The 6195-nt window shown below is 41.0% G+C and overlaps 1 protein-coding gene across 1 annotated transcript in view; it reads right to left on the reverse strand.

The window, feature by feature from the left end:
• Positions 1-4908, reverse strand: part of TNC (tenascin C) — a 105017-nt gene extending 100109 nt beyond the window's left edge. The window contains exon 1 of the mRNA XM_075260061.1: positions 4785-4908. The gene's annotated coding sequence lies outside the window, so the exon portion shown is untranslated. The remainder of the gene's footprint in view (positions 1-4784) is intronic.
• Between the last annotated feature and the right edge of the window lie 1287 nt (positions 4909-6195).

The following is a 6195-nucleotide window of genomic DNA, read 5'->3' on the forward strand; positions in this document are numbered from 1 at the left end:
TGGTTCACCCAGTCCTGGACTTAGTGTATCCCCCAATAGATAATAGACTTTAAAAAGGGCCGAGTGTGCCAGTCTACAACCCTTATAGGACAATACTGGACTTTTTCCATAACATCAAGAAGATAGGCGTAGTTTTTAGAGAGCAACTAGTGCAATGACACTGGCTGATCATCTGTTACTTTGTCTACCAATGTAGCACTGTAGATGAAGTCTGGACTAGGGTTGAGCGATCGTGTTCGAAAAAGATTGGATTTCGATTGGCGATCGAGAAAATTTCACGATCGCGATTGGAATTCTGAACACGATCTTTTTAGGTGGGATCGAGATCAGTGATTATTTCCCACAATGCTTTGCTACTCGCCAAGCATTGTGGGAAAAGCTAACAATGTTAGCCTTCACACTGAGTATATGTTCTGCTCATTCTGAGTGGAGTGTATACTCAGTGTGAAGGCTCTGCTGCAGTTCCATAGGAATGAATGGAAGCAGCCAGCACACAGCCTTAACCCCCTGCATGCCGGCTGCATCCATTCATTCTAATGGGAGACTAGCTAACATCTCTAGTAGCTACTTACCTGCAGAGATGGCTGGTCCGGTGCCCGGTGTTCTCGTTCTTCTTCGCCTCGCTGCCCCCGCCTCCCAGGTTAGTGTTAAAGAGCTAGGAAGAAGGCGGGGCTTGTGACTTAGGAGAGTGTGGGCGGGTACAGGGAGAGGAGACATGACATCTCCTCTCCCAGTACCCGCCCACACTCTCCTAACCTGGCTATTAAAGAGAACTAGGGTTGAGCCAATCTTGAGATTTCAGGACCGTTTTTAAAATCCGATTTCCGATCATTTTCCAGCCGATCCCGATCATGAAATTTTCTCGATCGCCGATCGGGATCCGATCTTTTCCGATCTCGATCACTCAACCCTAGTTACTTTATGTTTATGGAGTAGGGTTGAGCCGATCTTGAGATTTCAGGATCATTTTTAAAATCCGATTTCCGATCATTTTCCAGCCGATCCCGATCATGAAATTTTCTCGATCGCTGATCAGGATCCGATCTTTCCCGATCTCTATCGCTCAACCATAAAGAGAACCATTATATTATTTTTACCATGTCACAGTGGACACCATCACATTTTTTTTTTTATTATTTAGGTAGAGAGTCCTATTTCATACCTTGTCTTCAGACAAGTAAAACAGATCTAGAATAATCGGAGTCAGGAGGCTGCAGGACAGCAGGACAGCCTATTGCTATCAATGGCTGTCAGGAGCTAGAGGGGGGCAGAACATTCCTAGGGCAGCTGCCTCTCTATTTTAGTATAATGCCATTCATATCTGCAGTGGACCCAAAGTATTTCCTCCTAAGATTATCTGCTACAATAGAAGTTAGGTAGATCTTTGTCATATTATTGCAATATGGTTATGTATGCATGTAAGTAACAGTACATTAAAGTAGCCTAGAACTATATGGGTTGAAGGAATCGTAGTGGCTTCAGAGCAGAACTCTCTAAGAAAATTCAGCTTTGCTTTAAGTAGTTTTGAGAAACTAATTTGCCACTTCCTTTTGAACAAAAACTGAAACAAATTAGAGAAAAAAACAGATGGATAGAGTCAGTAGTAAAAGGACGAAGCAAATACTGGGTCAATAGAAGGTACTGAACAATTCTGCAAGGCTTCTGACTCTGATATACATGAACATGGCTTGTGCTTGGCATCCAATGGTGACGTTCATGGGTGGATGGGTAAGGTTTCATTGTATTGGCCTATAGTACACTGTGTCACAAATGATCACACGTTCTCCCAGCCCATGACTATATGGCCCCATGACTATGTGTCATTTACCTTGGACTAGAGCTGGTGCCCACAATGCAGAAGTCCCAGCCACATTCAGTCCCAATCATTATAGACAATAGAGTAATGGTCAGTCCAGAATACATTAGTATTCCATTACGTCACGTGTCCATTGTTTAGTATTCTGTGTGAATGACATTTTTTCTTGTGTTATCAAAATGACCCAGTCCAAGGAAAAAGCCCCTAGAAGTTTCAGATGTTTAGTTTGTAGTAGAGCACATCTGCTTGGGAGCCCTTCACATAAAATATGATGATTTGTTCATATTCATTGTGGCTACGTTGAGCAAGCTATAAACCACCATTTGCAAACAGGATTCCGACTATAGACCACCAGTCTCCAACCTGTGGCTTCCCGGCTATTACACAACTTCTAGCATGTAGTGTTGCAACAGCTGGAGTGTCACAGGCTGGAGAACATCGCTGTAAAACACTCTCAAGAACACTTTTCTAGCTTGGATTCTGTTTGAGGTCTCCATATTCATTTAGGGATCTATATGGAATGACTGTCACCAAGCTATGATCCCCTTTGTCTTGTTGGTTTGGTGCCAACCAAGCTATGATCCGATCAGTCTGACAGACTAAGTCATGACTAATCCATGTCAGACTGGTTGCTAGTGAAACATTTCCTAACAACCACCATGTTTTCAATGGTGTTGTCAGGCAACACATCCCTAGCCACCAGTTTGTCTCATATGACTAAGGTCTTTGTCTGAAGACTCTAAACTAAGAAAAGAGATGGGACAATGAGGGCTGCCGGGACCTTCTGTGCACCACCGCATGTCTTCTCTATGTCATATTGCCTTATCAACTATATTTTGGAAAAATAAATGGAGATGGAGAATGTTCCTAACATCAGTATTATTGTGACTATCTCATGTTGTCATCCTATAAAGGGAGTCTGTCACATAGGAAATGGAATCCAATCTATGTGTGGCATATTATAGAGTAGGAGGAGCTGAGCAGATTGATGTATAACTATAGGGGGAAAGGATTCAGCAGGACGTGTAATTTATTGATGTTCTTTCTATGCTTAGGAGTCCAGTGGGCAGTCTTAATCGGTAATTGATAGCTATCTCTGTATACAGTCATACAGGGAGGGTTATCAATCCTACATAGGACAACCCACTGGACTCTCAAACATAAGAAGTTATACTTAGTTATTGAATCTTGTCCAGCAAAACTATGTTAAACATGGCAGATTACCTTTAATATCAGAGTCATTGTCACCTTCCTTCATCTTGGCCAATGTTTTAGGTTGTTTTCTTAGTCCAGTATCTAAATACCTTGGGCAAGGTAGAGCGACTTCTTGTTTCACCTCCAAGTAGGCAGCACCTGAGCCACAAGCTCCACCAGTCCCCTCCCCTTACATAAAATATTAAGCAGGGGTGTGACCAAAGGAGAAAAACAAAGAAAGCCGTCCCTTCACCAAGTGATCGCTGCTTGAGTCTGACCAAAGGAGAGTGACTTGACAACCAGCTCATGTCCCACCAGCCTTCTTCTGGTGCTCCAAAATATTTTCAGGTCCAATCTACTTTGATTCAATCATTCCGATTCCCATTCAATCACACAATCACAGGAATTTGTATCAAACAAAACTTTACATTTTTGTCAACTTTTTGTATTATTATTTTAGACGGTAAGCAAAAACCATACAATTGTCTCAATGAGATCCACCACAACTAGTCACATGGCGTCAACGGAAGAGATGTTTTATTTATAAACAGCCATGGTAATGGATATTGAGCTTCATTCTAGACTAGGAATACAGGTCAGTGACTGGCCAGCTATAAACAGTAAAAGCAACATTGCATCTGAATCCCTCGGAGACCTGGACCACAAGGAGACTGAGCCAAAAATAAGTATGAATGAGTGACCTAAGAGTGATGTTCGGTGAGGTCTGACCATTGTTCAGCCTTGATACTGGATGTTTTTACAGCTTCCACATGAGATCTAGTAATCCTATTCTGTATACATTCATTATTAAACTTTGTATAAACTTTTTATACGGTCCTAGTGGGAAAAGTTTATTTCAGGTCCTTAGTAGCAGCAGCAGCAACGGAGTAACACCAGATACCAAGATGTCTTAGCTCAGACTTTCCAACTTTAAAACTACTTAAGCGAAACTTTTTTCTCCAAAAAATATACCTGAGAAAGCCAAGTTACCCTCGGGGGCAAGATAGTAATTCTCACAGAACAAAGTATCAGGCTACATTCTGAAGTGTCATATCAGTGAATGGATCTCAAGTACATAAAGCCAACGACTAGAACAAACATACAAAGCATCAATGAACTTCTTAAGACGTTTCACACCGATATTTAGCAAAAAGAGCATAAAAAAAAAAAGTTATTAGCCATATTGGTACTGACTAGCCTATGAACTTACATTAAAAGTTGTACGATGGAGAGGCTGAGCAAAGGGATTTCATTTTGGGAAATGTCATTCATGTACACCCAATTATGCCAAAGCCATTTAGAGCCTCCACTCCCCAGCGAGACTGATCTTTTTATCTAAATGCCAGCCATGGAAGAGGCATTAGTGCCACCCTCCTGTTTCAGTAAAAGGCTTTCTGCTGAGTATACAACTAAGGAATAATGTTCTTCTCCAGAACCTTTAAGTCAAGCTGTTTTAATTAAACTTATTTCCACACACAGAAGACAAGTCGCAGGTACGGTATTATACGGCATCACAATAGAGAAGAAAGCAGAAAAAGCAGCGGCGCAACTTTGAGGTTGAATTTCCCATTGTTTGTCTACGTTATAATCATAACTCAATCTAATTGACATGTAGAAAGACAAAAAAAGATTGGAAAAAAAAACATAAAACGAGAACAAAAAAATAAAAAAAAATCCCGTATTATTCAAGAGTAAAAATTAAAATGGTCAAATTTTTGGACGTCAAAATGAAGTTAATAAGGGTTTGCATTCAAATGCCGTAGAAAGGACTTACCTTGCAAAGTGTAGTGCATTAGGTCCTACAAGGCACGGCCATTAGAGGAAGGCAGAGTATCTCCGAAAAGTTTGGTACAGGAGTAAGGTGCGTGGATGAGTGAGATGCTTGGTAGGAAGAGGCTTGAGTGCTGAGCACATGCAGTCAGCTCAAGCTTTATATAGTTAGGCTGCCAGTCCTAGTGCGTCGCTCATTGCTTTGTAATGGGATGCCTTAAGGCAGGCTTTCCTTTCTTTATTAAAGGAACAGCTTCCACTTGGAGCTGCTTGAGCTTTCCAGTGTGGGACAGACATGCGAAAGGTATTTGCAGTTTACCATGTAAGGAGACAGCAAATGAAGTTTCATTTAAGAAATGTAAATGACTCAGCTGTGGAACAGTGACACAGACAAGCAATACATTTCCTTCATCCAATCTCCTAGGCATTCTGCATCTGTTAGAGTTTTAAGTGTCTTTTCTCCAAATCAGCCCCCCCTTTACCCTTTCCTTTGTTCCTACGATCATTGTGATATTTTATAGGCAATAATCCTACCATGAAATTGTCCAGGAAGAGAGTTAGTCTTGGAATGTGGATTGTACTATGGTTACACACTACAAGAAATCGCTCAAAGTGACCAGAAATATAGTATAAGTATAATAAAACAAATATTTGCAGATTTTTGGATCAACCCTACTTGGAGTCGCCTATGTAGTCTATAGACTGTATACTGTAACACAGGGACAGATGGGTTCTTACTGCCTGAGTCAATGGAGTGCAGTCATGTAATTTGTGTCTATTTGTTAAACCTTTTACTCTTGTCATTGTCTTACAATCTGTTGTAGATGGATGGTGTTTCAGGAGCGGTGGGAGTGTCGGAGCGACTATTCATCCCTTTGTCTGGCATTGGGAATACCTAGAGTACAGTAGAGTAAGGTTACTTTGTTTTCTTTGCTGTAGTTTAGCTGAAAACTCGACATAAAAGAACAGCTACAGTTTGTATCGGCTTACAGGGAGAGGATCTCTCGCGTGAAATGTTTTATAGGACTACTCATTCGGATCAGGCTATAGCCAAGGCAAATTGCAACCATCTGGCTTTCAGAGATCTAACAGCAGGACAGGCTGAGATACATAGTTCCACACAGATAATATCTCTTATTCATTCGCCTCCCTAATCACATACCAGACCATTAAACATAGTACGTAACAACCTGGACCGCTATGGAGTCATTTATCACTGACCAGTACAATATCAGAAGCCTCCAACTTTATAAATGGGAATGTATTATGGTAGACATTCCAGTGGCTCAAGGATTCCTGATATGGCGTAACTCAATTATGAGCTTTCATTACCTAATTTTCTACATATTTAGGAATATTATTCAGAATTTAGGTGATATATGAATAGTTGTGCCCGGGCTATGACTATAAAGAGG

This window comes from Leptodactylus fuscus, chromosome 11, assembly GCF_031893055.1.
Source record: "Leptodactylus fuscus isolate aLepFus1 chromosome 11, aLepFus1.hap2, whole genome shotgun sequence".
NCBI lineage: Eukaryota > Metazoa > Chordata > Amphibia > Anura > Leptodactylidae > Leptodactylus > Leptodactylus fuscus.